This window comes from Notolepis coatsorum (genome assembly GCF_963971535.1).
Source record: "Notolepis coatsorum genome assembly, chromosome: 20".
Classification (NCBI taxonomy): Eukaryota; Metazoa; Chordata; class Actinopteri; order Aulopiformes; family Paralepididae; genus Notolepis; species Notolepis coatsorum.
In genome coordinates this window covers 44003770-44020928 of record NC_140184.1, presented here as the reverse complement: position 1 = coordinate 44020928, position 17159 = coordinate 44003770, and the positions used below count along the sequence as shown (strand labels likewise).

At 43.9% G+C, this 17159-nt stretch overlaps 1 pseudogene across 1 annotated transcript in view; it reads left to right on the top strand.

Annotated features, from left to right (window-relative positions):
- The window catches only part of LOC311246864 (CUGBP Elav-like family member 6), a 353825-nt pseudogene that overhangs the window by 313401 nt on the left and 23265 nt on the right, over positions 1-17159 (top strand). The window lies entirely within an intron of this gene.

The window sequence follows — 17159 nt, the reverse complement described above, 5'->3', positions numbered from 1 at the left end:
GCCAGTCCGGGCCTGATTCCCATCAAACATATTTACTCAAGAACATGCCTGTTGTAAGTACCTGACATTAGCTACATCCAGCAGTAAGTACAGGACAGGTTGTAAGTCCCCGACAAGCTACATCCAGCAGTAAGTACAGGACAGGTTGTACATCCCCGACAAGCTACATCCAGCAGTAAGTACAGGACAGGTTGTACATCCCTGACATTAGTTACATCCAGCAGTACGTACAGGACAGGTTGTACATCCCTGACATTAGTTACATCCAGCAGTACGTACAGGACAGGTTGTACATCCCTGGCATTAGTTACATCCAGCAGTAAGTACAGGACAGGTTGTACATCCCTGACATTAGTTACATCCAGCAGTACGTACAGGACAGGTTGTACATCCCTGGCATTAGTTACATCCAGCAGTAAGTACAAGACAGGTTGTACGTCCCCGACAAGCTACATCCAGCAGTAAGTACAAGACAGGTTGTAAGTCCCCGACAAGCTACATCCAGCAGTAAGTACAGGACAGGTTGTACATCCCTGACATTAGTTACACCCAGCAGTAAGTACAGGACAGGTTGTACATCCCTGGCAATAAATATGTCTCAAAACTATAGAGGGGAGAAATGGGAGTGAAGTGAATACATTTGGGCATCACGGTTATGTTCACCTGAGAAGAGGCATCAGCTATTTCGACTGATGTTCGTTACATCCAGCTGTAAGTAGCCTACAAGACAGGTAGCTCGGGAGGTAGAAAGCTACACCCAGCAGTAAGTACAGGACATGTTGTACACCCCTGACGTTAGCTACATCCAGCAGTAAGTACAGGACAGTTTGTACGCCCCTGACGTTAGCTACATCCAGCAGTAAGTACAGGACAGTTTGTACACCCCTGACGTTAGCTACATCCAGCAGTAAGTACAAGACAGTTTGTACGTCCCTGATGTTAGCTACATCCAGCAGTAAGTACAGGACAGTATGTACACCCCTGACGTTAGCTACATCCAGCAGTAAGTACAGGACAGTTTGTACGTCCCTGACGTTAGCTACATCCAGCAGTAAGTACAGGACAGTTTGTACATCCCTGACGTTAGCTACATCCAGCAGTAAGTACAAGACAGTTTGTACGCCCCTGACGTTAGCTACATCCAGCAGTAAGTACAGGACAGTTTGTACATCCCTGACATTAGCTACATCCAGCAGTAAGTACAGGACAGTTTGTACGCCCCTGATGTTAGCTGCATGCTTACGTGTAACAGAGATAGGCCTACTGGACATTTTCGTTGACATAAGTCGGTTTTTACGTTTTTGTTTATTTATTAAGTTAATATAAAGCGTGTTTCGAAAGTTTTTGAGGTTGTTAAATACACGCTTTTGATTTCTTTAAGTGGCGAGTGACGTCTTTTTCGTGCTTATTTGAGAAGGGTCCAGCTGCACAGCCGGAGAGCAATGCTCTCAGGGCCGCGCTATGATGGCCACGCTGTGAATATATGTGTATACTGGATATGAACAGCAGTATTATAGGCATACAGCAGTATTGTACAGCAGTATTGTACAGCCAGCAATATTATACATTATTATACATGACTATTCTATGCAAGTAGGTTATGTCTAAGCTATTTTACAGTATTATACATGAACTATGTGCAATATAGTGCATAAGACTATGAGCTATATGTGGGTATGTCAGGTGGTCTTGTGGTCAAAGTTATGTATGTAGAATCATATAAGAACGTTCAATTTGACCAATTAGGCCCTTTATTTTTCTAGATGCATATCACCATTAAAAATGGTAATTCTTGATGTGTAGCGTGATCCGCTCTGCGTTGTGTCTGGGTGGTTGGAAGTATACGCCGACAACGATATAGCCAAGTTGCATCCAGTTTTATTTGTGATCTGTTATCAAATCAAACACAGCACACAAGATGGCGTGAGCTACCGTCGTACGCAGGTGTAGTCCACCTCTGCTCTCCTCTCGTCACAGTCAAAGAGACAGCTCACTTCCTCCGTAGCTTCTCCTACCGTCGAACCGGTCAAACCATTATGTACATTAATTAAAGTAAACCAAATACCCAACTAAAAAGATGACCTATAAACTCTAAACCCATTATTAAAGACCAAATGGGATCTCGTTTGGAGAATCAGTAACTCAATATAAGAAAATTAATATAATCTAATAACCAAGACACCCCCCCCAAAACATTAAAGTGAGATAGGTCCACTTTGCTCCTTCAAAATAAGAGTGTGTCCATTTTAACCTACTCATTTGAGATGAAAATAAAGGTTTCTGTCTATAATCTAGCATAACAACCTCACTCTGCTACATTCACCCCTACTGTTTTATGCCAGATTATGGACAGTGTTCCCTTCAATTAACCCAATAGCTCAAGTACAAACCAAAGAAATATAAAAAAAATCACAATGAGTCAATGCGTCACATGTAACTCTGTGTATTCCCTTAATTCCAAACCTAGAAAATAGGTTGACCAGCTCAAAAGCTATCCGGTAAAGGATCAGGAAAGATAAGGGGTAGCTAATCCCTCACCTAACCATAGAAAAAAACATGCCATGTACATATTTATACCATGGAATACACACCAAAATTACTAAATCATGTCTAATGCAATAGACAACCATGACCTGCCAGATCCATAACTACCAGTATGACTCAAAGGAAATCAGACAGCAAAATCAAAGAAAAAAAAGAAAAATTAATAATCAGAAAAAAAACTAAAAAAAACAAAAAAAAAGTGCCATCTTTTAAGATGACAGCAAAGTCCTGACTCGTTGTACAGCCATCGTCTGAATGAGCCTGTTAACTGGTCTGATGAATCTCCCCAGCCTAGTGCGAACCCCTTGAGCTTCCCCAGCTACACTTGGTATGACAGTGACAATGGCCGATTCAGATTCACTCACTGGTACAAGTAAGGATGAACTACAAGGGGCTTCCTCTGAAGCCATCATGTCTTCAGTGAATGATTCCACAGTGGTTGTGTCTGACGACTGATCACTATCCTGATAAACGATTACAGAGTATGACTCCTCTGATCCAACAACTGCATCTGGTCTCTCCAGTTCACACTCCTGCTCCCCACCATCATGTGTCTCAAGTGTGATTCTATGATGTTGGTCACTACTCATACTTCCCATGGAAAGTTTTGTCTTGGGTGGGAGACGACCCCACACTACATGCTCACTCATAGGTTCAAGTGTCACGGCCTGTTTCAACTTGACTGTTCCCACTTTGTCAGGAATTTCCATCTCTCAAGGTTGGCCATGAACCTGATAAACTGACTGTTTTCATCCTGACATGGTGACTCAGCTTTTCCCAATATGCGCCAGTAGGCCCCAGTGGACTTGAACTGTCTGATTAAGGGCTTCATCACATTTGTGCCTATAATGAGCTCATCAACCTGACCCTCAACTATCAGGACTGGTACTATGTATTCAAAACCGTAAAGCTTAAGTTTCAGCTCACACGTTCCCACCGGACTAGTCTGTTTCCCACCACAACCTACAAGAACAACATTGGTAGTAGATATCAAGTCACCCCTTACTACTCCTGCCTCCCTCAGCCGAGGAACCACATCTGCACGCAGAGAAGTAGCCATGGATCCACTATCCAACATCCCCTGTAACTCAACCTTGTCTCCTGCTAATACAGTGGTGAAAAATAAACTGTCACTTTTGGATGTTCTTGTCACATTCTGCATAATTACTGTTTTGTCTTTGGGTGCTGCTTCACAAACAGACGTATACAGACTGAATATCATCATTACAATTGGAGGAAAAACCATAGGGGCCCACATTGTCCTCCTTTGAATGGGGGCCGTCTAGTTTTCCTGAGGAGGACCAGCCTGTCTCTGACCAGGAGACTGTCTATGAGTGGTCTGCCCACAATAGATACCGATATGCCCTGGACAGAGACACTTGAAGCACAGCCTGTGCGTCCTACAGTGTGTCCTAGTGTTGTGCTCCAAACTGCCACAAACCTGACATTCTTGAGAATGTTTGGGGAATTGCTTATGGGGACCATTTTGTACAGACTGAGTGTTGTTGCCTAAAGCCATTTCTAACACTCTCAGAACCCTATCCATTGTGTTATTCTCAGATACAGACGACAGCTGCTCTGACTCTGGGCTACAGACAGCAATAGATGACGCGCTTTGTTCGTTGTTAACAACCACCCTCTCCTGTGATGACTCAATGGCTACAACATTTTGTGTCAACCGACCTCGACTCGCTCTGTGCTCTCTCAAATATTAATCTAAATGTTCCTGCACCTCACATGCTGTCCACTCATGAGATGGCTTACTTTTGAACACTAAAGACAACTCCTTATCAGGGCAGTTACGGATGAACATGACAACTAGATGCTGACTCAGGTCAGTCTGGGGCTCTCCCTTGCTAATAAGACACTGCTCAGTGGCTTCTGCTGCTTTGTTAAGCCTAATCCAATAGTCAAGAGGATTCTCACTTGCATATGATTTGACTGCATAAAAGTAAGCTAATGGAAGATCTGAGTGAATAATATCACCAAAATGTTGCCTCAGAATGCTAAGAATAACACCCACCTCACTGACAGTTGAGTTGCTACGCATCCATACTTTGGTAACATCCCGGGCCCACACCATTAGTTTGTTCATAACCTCCTCAACTTGTTCAGCACCAGTACAGTTTTTTTTCTTTCTGATATACGTCCTCATGAGTTCCTCCCACTCAAAAACAGAGCACTTATCTGAGCTGTCCCCTCTAAAATAGGGTGGGGCATTTGCATCTGAACGTAACACAAGATTGATTTTGGATGCATCAATCACAGTATTCCCACTTTGGTCAGGTTGGAACACGTGTTGGGGATTTTGAGAAGCTAATACAGGTGAAGTCCCCGAGGTTGTGTTTTGCATTAACGTCATTCTAATAGCTTCCCCTATTTCTGACCCAATGGACCGGATCAAATTGGTCATTTGGCTGGGGGATGTTTCAACACTAGTGTTGTTCATTTCACAGGGTGAGGGGACAACCGGGGTGAAAATCAAAGGTGGGGCATTTCTATCAGAAGGCCCCTCTGTACTCTCCCTCCCAGGACTAGGGGGACCTGAGAAGCCTGGACTCCCCGGAGTAAACTGCATAACCGGTGTGTACATTAGAGCCCCTCTCCCTCTCCCAACAGTCAAAGTCCCAGTACCAGGAGGAGTGTTTCCTATGTTCAAAGTCATTTTCAGCTCAAAATGGTACTTTTACAGTTTACTTATTTTAGGTAAAACACACGAAATCAATAAGCTTGATGAAAGAGACCATATTTTTCAAAGGATTCAGCGCTCTCCAGCATCCTCAGGACCAGGCGGCGAATGCAGCATCCACGTGACCAGGCCGCGCCGGCAGCATCCACGTGACCAGGCCGCGCATGCAGCATCCACGTCTCTTCAGCAACAATGGTGGTCGGCTTCTGCTGACCAGTTGATCCGGGTCACGGCACCAGTTTGTAGCGTGATCCGCTCTGCGTTGTGTCTGGGTGGTTGGAAGTATACGCCGACAACGATATAGCCAAGTTGCATCCAGTTTTATTTGTGATCTTTTATCAAATCAAACACAGCACACAAGATGGCGTGAGCTACCGTCGTACGCAGGTGTAGTCCACCTCTGCTCTCCTCTCGTCACAGTCAAAGAGACAGCTCACTTCCTCCGTAGCTTCTCCTACCGTCGAACCGGTCAAACCATTATGTACATTAATTAAAGTAAACCAAATACCCAACTAAAAAGATGACCTATAAACTCTAAACCCATTATTAAAGACCAAATGGGATCTCATTTGGAGAATCAGTAACTCAATATAAGGAAATTAATATAATCTAATAACCAAGACACCCCCCCCAAAACATTAAAGTGAGATAGGTCCACTTTGCTCCTTCAAAATAAGTAGTGGACAGCGCCTTGGTGCTGAAGTGTCATTCAAACTATCCTTACTTACCCAATGTCATGCGTCTTCTTGAAGTGGATTCAGCTTGTTTTGCTCCGATTTGACGTCAGTTTAAAACCCTTCTACTCCTATGGCATATTTAATTCCGCCTGGATATTTTATTTTTATTGTGCGCTTATTTGACGTTACTGTACTATATAAGTGTATTAAAAGATGGAGCTGTTATTGCGTATGAAGGTTTGTGTCCCCGGGCAAGCTATATTCACGTATTCACGTAACGCGCATATATCCTCAACTATCCTTTATCTTTCAATATCTTATTTGACGTTACTGTACGATATAAGTGTGTATTAAAAGACGGAGCTGTTAATGCCCGGGCAAGCTATATTCACATAACTTGCATATATCCTCAACTATCCTTTATCTTTCAATATCTTATTTGACGTTACTGTACGATATAAGTGTGTATTAAAAGACGGAGCTGTTAATGCCCGGGCAAGCAATATTCACGTATTCACGTAACTCGCATATATCCTGAACTATCCTTTATCTTTCAATATCTTATTTGACGTTACTGTACAATATAAGTGTGTATTAAAAGACAGAGCTGTTAATGCCCGGGCAAGCTATATTCACGTATTCACGTAACTCGCATATATCCTCAACTATCCACAACATCACGTAACTCGCATGCGGGGAACATAGGACTGGGGAACATATGACCCTTATTTCAGCGGGGAACATAGAACCCTTTTTTTGTTCGGGAGCGTTCGGGAGTGGGCGGGACCGGGGAACATAGAACCTTTATTTCGGGAGTGGGGAACATAGGACCCTTTTTTTTATAGAAAAAGCGGGGAACATAGAACCCGGGGAACATAGGACCCGGGGAACATAGGGATGACCCCCACTCATAAATGTGCAAAGAAAAAAGTGCCCAATACTTTATAGGCTGCAAACCACATACACGCACACGTACATGCACGCACGCACACACACACACACACACACACACACACACACACACACACACACACACACACACATGTACACACATGCGGACTCGCAAGCACACACACACACACACACACACACACACACACACACACACACACACACACACACACACACACACACACACACACACACACACACACACACACACACACACACACACACAATGTGCTGAGAGGCCTCCTCATTATTGGACTTCATGTAACTCTTGTCATACTGTGGATAATTACAAATTGGGTTTGCTGGTATCTGGCTTGGAAAGGCCACTGAAGTAGAGCTTTAGTGGAGAAAAAAAAGAAGAGAAATTCTGAATAAGTATACCTGACGCCAGCCTGTGTGTCTGTGTGTGTGCATGCGGATGTGTGTGTGCGTGCGTGTGTGCATGTGTGTGTATATGTGTCTGTGTGTGCATACACTCAATCATTCATTCACACGCACACGCACATGCGGACTCGCAAGCACACACACACACACACACACACACACACACACACACACACACACACACACACACACACACACACACACACACACACACACACACCCCACACACACTCTCTCTCTTCCCTGGCAGACACCGGCACTTTCACACACTCCACTGATGTTCTGCAATAAATATTTACGGAAGGCTTTCTGGCAGCTAGATAGCGCCCTGGAAGCCAGATGTAATTTACACATCTTTTTGATGTTGCCTCATTTTGCATTACATTGAAGTGTTGGGGGAGAGGAGTGGAGCCCAGTGTGACTTTGCCTGCTGTCTGTGGTGCCAGAGCCCAGGCTAGGGCTGCAGTAACACTGGGCCACACCAGCCACCTGAGACAGCCGCCACAGATCTACTGTCCAAGGCGACATATTCCCCAAACAAACTCAGGGTTGATCCACAGATTCATCCAAAAAAGTATATTAACCCTTTTACTGCCACACTACCAAACGGTTAACCCTTTCACTATCACACTACAGAAGGTTAACCCTTTACTATCACACTACAGACGGTTTCTCCCCCCTCTATCCCTGCACCTGTTCTCTCCCGCTCTCTCCAAGTCCAACTACCAGGCAGATTAATAGGCAAGGTGGCCATTAGTAGGAAACTAAGGCTCTGGTACAAAGGGGGAGATGCCGTTAATTTGGATAATATCACTGCCACTTGTTGTCAACAACTGAATAACAGGCGGCTGGTCCAGAGAGCAGCTCTGATCACCCTCTACTGACAGCTACCTCCAACAATCCATCTATCTCTCTTAATGTTCACTCTACAGCATCTGTGTTACCTGGCACACAGTGTGTGCACCATAAATAATACCTGCAAAACCCAAATAACACCAGCCCGCCATGAAAGGCTTTAATGAAGTGAAAGGGGCGAGGGACACTGAAGGGCATAGGCTGATAGATCAGGTCACGGCTTTAATTGATGCTTATTGCGGATTGCACGTGCCGCCACAAAATGTACTTAAAAGGTGATCAGGCCCTCACTACAGCAGCCACTCTCACTGGTTCAGCTGTTGAATTAAGGCTGCGTGGAGAGACACAGGTGGCTGAGCTTCAGACGGCAGAGCTGGGGGGAAGGCAGAGAGCACCCAGACATCGTCATGTTAGGTGTCACAGCGAGGCTGACAGGCCCAGCCAAGCTCCCCGGTCTGTGTGTGTGTGTGTGTGTGTGTGTGTGTGTGTGTGTGTGTGTGTGTGTGTGTGTGTGTGTGTGTGTGTGTGTGTGTGTGTGTGTGTGTGTGTGTGTGTGTGTGTGTGTGTGTGTGTGTGTGTGTGTGTGTGTGTGTGTGTGTGTGTGTGTGTGTGTGTGTGTGTGTGTGTGTCGTGTGTCGTGTGTGTGTGTGTGTGTGTGTGTGTGTGTGTGCGTGTCGTGCGTGCTGGAGCATCATATTAATGAGAAATAACACAGAGACAGAGAGCTTGTTAGTTCAAGTAGCACTTTGTAAAGAAAATAAAAGACAAAAAAAACGCTGCTTGAAAGTGTTGTCATTACTGATAAAAGATTTCTTATGTCTGCTATTATGTGTTTTACTGTATAACTATAGCCAGGATGATGTTACGTGTGGTACATTTGAGATGAATACCATCACGATGCATGATGGTGGTGTGCGGTGGTGTGTGTGTGTGTGGGGGGGGGGGGGTTGTTCGAGCAGCCTGGCGCAGCATGTGGCGGACGGTAGGGACCAACCTAGACAGCATTCTCCACTGCTAATGAGAGCTGCTCCTTCCCATGAGGCACCCTGGGATGTGGAGAGGTTCAAAAGAGCTGAGAGTGGGGCCCAACACGGGGGCGGGGGGGTGGCTAGGGCTGGGTTCATCCAATTACCGGACAAACTTGTTATGGTTTATTCAATTAATTAATTACTGCTTTTTCTCTTAACCCTTTCTGGGGAGGAACACTCTGTTTGATTGTCCCATGTAATCTTCTGTATGTTGACGATAGCCTTGAAGGTAGATGTTCGCTGAGCTCATTTAGCGTTAGTTGTATAGTTATAATTATAGTTGTTTCTTCCAATATGTCTGTAGTATTATTATGTTGCTCTAAGCCTCTTCCGTGGCTGAAATATGAGTCTGTTTACCCTTCTGTACCCACTTTACACCACAATGTAATGCACAGATAAAAGCATAATGCCGTTCCTGCCATGTAGCTTATTTATAATCCCTCAATTACCATTGTGCACTTCCCCACACTCCACACCATTAATTTCTAGTATAGGAGCTTTCCTGCAAGTCAAGTGTGTTGTTTCGAAGAAATTTGATTTGTTTCTGAACCGGTGACGAATTCCTTAGTTGTACCTGTCAAAAGTGAAGACTCCCTGTTGGCCCTTATCAAATTCGCAGAATACATTTTTTCCTGGAGTACAGGAGTCATGCCGCTGGAGGTTATTATTTTGTTTTTGTTTGTCAGCTAGTGATTGTCTGCCACCGGTGAGGGGCGACTGCTGCTTTGCATCCAGGGCTCGTTTTCTCCTGCCACCTGCTCCTTCATTATCTTCCCATCGATATTATTCTCTTTTCACACAGACGGTTTACCTTCAGAGAGATCTTTAACTCTGAACTCCCTCCAGCAGATACTGGGCTGCATAGTGTATATGCCAAATATATCTATAGATACAGTCAACATATTAGATCAGGCAGGGATTGTCCTTCCTCAGCTAAAGATTGTGTCAAGTAATTAAATAATCAGTTTAACAAAAGTGTAAAATCACAAATTAATGCAATCATTTGCAAGATGACCCCCATACATCTAGGCCTCTTTAAAGACCAAAGCATATGTAAATAAATATGTTTTATATCATACAGTATGACCAAGCATGAAAATGTATTTACAAAGTCAGTTGAAGCCCTGATTCACTAAGATTGTGTTGTGCAGTCAAAATGCACCTTTCTTTGTTCCTATAGTACAGTATTCATACCTTATTAATTTACAAATATGGACATCAAGCTGCCCAATAGATCACCAGTTATCTGTAAGACAGACGTTTTTAAATCAGGCACACAGTAGGGTTTGTCATTATATGTGTGAACAAATTATGTCTCTTATCTTGTTTGTAGTATAATCCTATGTCTGTCCTTTTGGAAGTATACACACACAGTGGCAAAGCCTTGAGTGAAGTACCTAAGCATACACTGCCTGTAGGGCCTAAGACTTTTAACGATTTGTGGATTAATCCACAAGAAGGGGGTCAGATATGACTCACATCAGAGATGTGTAGATGATCTTTGCACTGTGCTCTGTCTTGAAGGTCCCGGGCCCTCATTCATCAACGTGTCTTACGCACTGATTTGTGCTTAACCTGTGCGTACGATCATTTCTAAGCAAAGAGTGGGATTCATCAATTTCAACTTGAACTTGACTTTGTGCTTATGTCTACGCACAGCTCTGAGCACACTTAGCTGACGCCCAGTGGTTGAATATTGTTACTACGCACAAGCGCTCCTCAGTAAATGCATTCGTTCCAACGCGGAAATAAAGACACTGGCGCGTGTTCTGTATGACCCCCGTAATTCATTATAGTTCATTGTGAAATAGCGATATTAGTGTAATTATTGTCAAACCCTAAATAGCATGTGGAATAGGTCTTTCTCTCCGAATGAATGCAGGTTTATATATATAGCGTTATGGGGTGCACTGACTGCGCTCGCAGGAACTGTTTTCAGAGATAGCATCAGATAGGGATGAATGAGGGGCAGTCTAATTGCAGAGAGAACATAATATTAACTAGAGTCCACTACCCGAGACACCTCCTTCATTTGTACCGCAATTTGGGACCCAAATTGGAGCTATGAGCTTAAAAGCTTTTCCGTGCTTATTTGAGAAGGTCCAGCTGCAGAGCCGGAGAGACAGACAGCAGAGAGACAGACAGACAGACAGATAGACACTGTTCCACAGTGTGTGTGTGTGTGACCACTAGTCTCCTAGTAGAGACCCCCCCCCCCTCTGGACCACCTCCCAGTAGAGACCCCCCCCCCCCTCTGGACCACCTCCTAGTAGAGACAAGTTTTCTGAAATTTATGTTTATATATGCAAATAAGGCATTTCCCCATTAAATATGTGGACATTTATGGATGCAATAAGGCAAAATTAAGTAAAATGAACAACTAAATGTGTGTTATTGACGTTTTATTGTCACTAGTTTCATAGAAGACATGTTTAGGAAGCAAAATATAACAAAATCTCAAAATCAACACCTTGAGATTCACCTGCAGTGTCTCGCCTTAATCCTCATCTTCGTCTTCTTCCTAGAGAAGTCTCTACTAGGAGGTGGTCCAGAGGGGGGGCTGAGTCTCTACTATTAGACTAGTAGTCACACACACACACGCACGCGCACACACACACACACACACACACACACACACACACACACACACACACACACACACACACACACCCACACACACACACACACACACACACTGTGGAACAGTGTCTGTCTGTCTGTCTGTCTGTCTCTCTGCTGTCTGTCTCTCTGCTGTCTCTCTCAAAATAGTATAAGTGCTATCTTGGCCCTGAGAGTTGCTCTCCGGCTCTGCAGCTGGACCCTCTCAAATCAGCACGAAAAAAGCTATAAGCTTATAAAACGATTTAATATGCTAAACTTCGTTTTAAATTCCTTAATTCACTTTTGTTTATTTCATAAAGATTTTCCCGACATAATGATACCTGCCCCGACCAGATCCGTGACTCTGTTGCGATACAGATGAATTATCTACTCAGAAAGCTTATAAAACAATTTAATATGCTAAACTTTGTTTTTAAATTCTTTAATTCACTTTTGTTTATTTTCATAAGGATTTTCCCGACATAATGATACCTGCCCCGACCAGATCCGTGACTCTGTTGTGATACAGATGAATTATCTACTCAGAATAGTATTATAAAGTGGCTATCTTTTATGCTGTAGATCACTGCTGGTATGTGCGTGCAGAACCTTTATTTCAGCTGGGACTGTAGTATTTATTTGACGTTACTGTACAATATATGTGTATTAAAAGACGGAGCTGTCTTTTATTGTATTATAATAATTATTAATATTAAAAATAAATTAAGAAAGGCATTCTTATTCCAGCATGCATTAATGACACTAACGGGCAACGGCAAAACAGTGGTTAATGGTCTTTATTAGTGTTTGCGCTGCCCAGGCAGCAATGGTTTAGATATCATATCCGACATCACCGTTCTCATAACACGCTTCCCTCGGCTTAGTCCATTTTTCCACATTTCATGGGGGTATTCCATTACCGTATATATGGTTAATCGGGGCGGTTCTGGTATGCAAATACTTAAAACAGTGCACGAGCTCAAACGTAGGATCAAAGTCATATTCATCATGACAGGTGTGCGTAGAACCTGCGTACGCACGTGTGGTGAATCCCGATTATTCTGTGCGTACACTGATTCTACATTCTGTGCTTACGTGTGGAAATAGAACATGTTCTACGTCCACGTTGATGAATGAGGGCCCTGGTGAGGTAGTGTTGATTGCATGCTGCCCTGGCCCAGCTGTGTAGACAGTACAGACTGGGCTTTCTCCCACAGCCCTGTCTATAGTGGTGTAGTGCCACAAGGCTTGACCCACAGCCTGGTAGAGTGTGATGGTGTAGAGTCCTGAGCAGTGGCGGCTGGTGAATTCTTCTCCAGGGGGGGCGCTATACAAACATTTTGCAAACATGTAGCGAGATATCACAATGTCTCACACACACACGCGTGCACGCATTGGCGAAACCACACACTGAGTAGCCTACTGTGCACGTCAGAGCTTCGGCGAAAACCACAAGGTACAAATATTTAAGTAGGTAGAGTACAACTACCACCATTGCCATCAATCATATATGATCACAGTCAATGCAGCCACGTTTCCAATAGCGCCTAACACAAACACGCACGCCCAGGTCTCTCTCCTCTCTCTCTCTCTCTCTCTCTCTTCTCTCTCTCTCTCTCTCTCTCTCTCTCTCTCTCTCTCTCTCTCTCTCTCTTTCTCTCTCTCGCTCGCTCTCGGTCTCTCTCTCTCTCTCTCTCTCTCTCTCTCCTCTCTCTCTCATCTCTCTCTCTCTCTCCCACGCCCGTATTCAGATCCGTACAATAATAATCACAGATGTATATCTTGTCATTTTAAACAAGTTACCATTATATTGTCCCGGGTGATTATGCCCCCCCTGCGGCGAAATTAATTAGTATCCCCTCCTATCTCTCTCTTTCTCTCTCTCTCCACACACACACACACAGCATGACGTGGAATCCCAGCTATCGTTACAAGACTTACATAGGACTTAACATCACAAGAGTTGAAGGGGGCGAGATATTCAGCTGTCCACCACAAGCCATAATCCACTTTTTTTTTAATCCACTCAAAAAGAAACTCCAGTAACAGTCCATACCATGGGTAGCTGGTAGCTGCATCCAGCTAGCCATATAGCTGCTTGTTAGCCACCAGCTAGAAAACGACAGAGTATATCCTTCCTCTGTCTGTGATTGTTTCTGAATTGAGGAGATATCAGGCTGATGAGGTCGAAACTCTTTCACTCCAGTGTTCATCTCTCAAATTCTCAAAGGTATTGTTTTGAGGGATTTACCTGCATTCGAGGTTGTACTGTCCTGCCTTCATGATCCATGGTAGCTACTAGTAAGCTAGCAACTCTCGGACTGGGGAGTGACAACACAGCAGGAAGGACCCTGCTTGCTTGGAGCGCTAGAAAACACGCTCCGATTTGGCTGGCGGTATTACGATATACCGGGGTATTTAGAAATATTGACGTATTGAAAATCAATACCGGTCCGTCACCGTCAAAATCACAGATGCGCTTCAGCTTCGATTACAGTGAAACGGAGTTTTGAGTGTAGTGCACACACGGAGTGTAGTGCACACACGCGCCAGCAGAGGGCGAGACCAGTCTAGTGGAGCGAGTGGGTCACAACGGTATTCACGTTTTACGGTAATGTTGCGACAGTGCTGTGAAAATACCGTAAAGCGTTGTGACGAGAGTTGGTGTGTGTTGTTGTGGAGTGGTGCACTGGTGGAGCAAGCAAATAATCCGTCTCTTATTATATGTGAACTAAAGAGTACAAGGTTTACACAACAGCCCCCACCCGCCTTTTTATTGTATTTGTATCGTCCTGTACTATCCGCTGTCAGCTGTTTATCTCTCTCTGTGAGCTACTGAGCTGATTAGCTAGTGTTAGCTCACGCTAACTAGCGTTAGCTCACGCTAACTAGCGTTAGCTCTGCGGCTAATCTTAGATTACCCTGAACTAAATCAATGACTAGGTTATAAAGCATTCGAGTAGTTTTCACTGCACATAGAAGTAGCCAAACACGGGAGCATTTCGGAGCATATGACCAAAACTGCAATTTCGAGCCCTTAACGAATCAAATAGTCTGCAAAGGCTAGATGCTAACGCAGTAACGCTAACGGTGCGGGCTTCTGACTACCAATCTGAGAGCTGACGATGATTTGTTACTTGGTAACACGGGTTGCCACCCCCCCCCCCCCCCTCCCCCCGCTGATGAAAATGAAAGTCATACCGTCAAATACCGTGCACCGGGGTATTATGTGATAAAGGTATAACGGTGTGAAAAAAAAGGATACCGCCCAAGCTTAGCTCCGATTACATCATATTACATCATATTTGAACGCACTGATAGGCGAAATGTATTTGCTTGACCTATTTAATTGGCTGCGATGATACCAGTGCACGCCCACTGTGTGCGCGCTACATCTCGCCCAGCTTTAGAGGTATTCTATATCATATCAGACAGTGATGTCATGTGAATCACAAAACAATGATTTTATATTTGATTGATTAACGTTATTGTGCATTTGAAACACAAACATACTTAAAATGAGTAAATATTATTCATTTTAAACATGTTTATTTAATTTTTAGGGGTCTAAAATAAAAATAAAACATTTTCTTCTTCTCCTGCTCTCTTTACCAGGGGGGGGGGGGGCGGCCGCCCCAGCACCCCTTATGGGCGGGCCGCCACTGGTCCTGAGTCATGGTTGCAGTAAGTAAAGGTTGTCCCAGGCTCTCCCCAATAGCCACATGCATTCTGCATGAGATTATAAATGAATAAAAGGCAAACACAGATACATAAAATAGAAAATGCATGTGGACTAAATGCCAGGGCCCTATGCTGTGGGAGTCTAGAAGAGCATGGTGCTGGAGGGAGATGTTTGCTCAGTGGCAGCCTCATTAGATACAACAGCCCAAGTCCCCTCACCGGCCTCGATGGGGGGAAAAAAGAAAAGTTGGGGAACGGAACAGGAAAATGTCAGGAGGTGGAATTAAATTAAATTAGAAAGGGCAAAACAGTGTGTACCAACAGTGCTTTGGACTAGTATTGATTTAGTTCATTGAAATGGCACCTTGGGAGGCAGCACCAGATGAGACCCCTGTGGCCTGAAGTGAGGCTCTGGTTGTGCTGTGATCTGAAACACAGGTTGTCCCCAGGGTCCATCATGCTGATGCCTCCCCTTGTATCTCTCTCTCTCTCTCTCTCTCTCTCTCTCTCTCTCTCTCTCTCTCTCTCTCTCTCTCTCTCTCTCTCTCTCTCTCTCTCTCTCATCTCTCTCTCTCTCTCTCTCTCTCTCTCTCTCTCTCTCTCTCTAATATCGGCCGATATGGCAGTTTTTTTACACATCGGTATCGGTCCGATATCAAGATAGGGCCGATATAAAAAAAAAATGCGTTTTGGAAAATAGCTCTTTATTTGATTATCATAAAAAGGTGTTTTCTATACAGAGATATCGACATCGGTAAATATCAGGTATCGGCAGAACAGCAATATTAATATCGGTTATCGGTATCGGCCACAATTTTCACATCGGTGCATCACTACTCTCTCTCTCTCTCCTCTCTCTCTCTCTCTCTCTCTCTCTCTCTCTCTCTCTCTCTCTCTCTCTCTCTCTCTCTCTCTCTCTCTCTCTCTCTCTCTCCTCTCTCTCTCTCTCTCCCCTCCCTCCCCTCTCTGTCTCTCTCCACTTATCTCCAGGCAACGTGTTCTCATACCATTGTGTTAATAGAATGTTAATGAAAAGCCAGTGCACTGCACACATGGTTTAATAAATGCTTCCCCAACAGCCCTCCCTAACAAATGTGTGTATATGAACAACCTCACATAGTACTTCTTCTGTTACTCACAGGAGAGAACAGATGAGACAGGAGGTTTAACAGTATATATTTAGGTGAGAAAAAATGCAATGGCATAAAGTAAGGGAAAGGGATACTTAAATACAAGGACCACTTACTTTGAAGAGAAATAACTCTGGGACATGGTTGTATATTCCATTGTTGGAAAATCACTTTGCCGAGGACTGGGGTTTGAATGATGTTGCCATGGTTCATCTCTCTGTAACCACTCCAGTAAACTACTATCTAAATGCTTTGAACTATCTGACTGGCTAATTATAGCTCACATATAATATTACGAAAAGGCATACAAAGAAAAGCATCGTTTTTCCTGTGATTTACAACAAATTACGGAAATTAGGCGGCACCAAAAAGACTACCCATTAAGATCATGTTTGCTGACAAGTTGTTCAGTTGTACAGCACTCAAGGTTTGTTTGTTCCAGTTACTTTGTGTTTGGATAGTTTGTATTTGAATAGTTTGTATTTGGATAGTTTGTGTTTGACAGTTGGTATTTGAATAGTTTGTATTTGGATAGTTTGTGTTTGGATAGTTTGTGTTTGGACAGTTGGTTGGATTTTGTTGATAGTTTGTATTTGGATAGTTATTTGGTATTTGGACA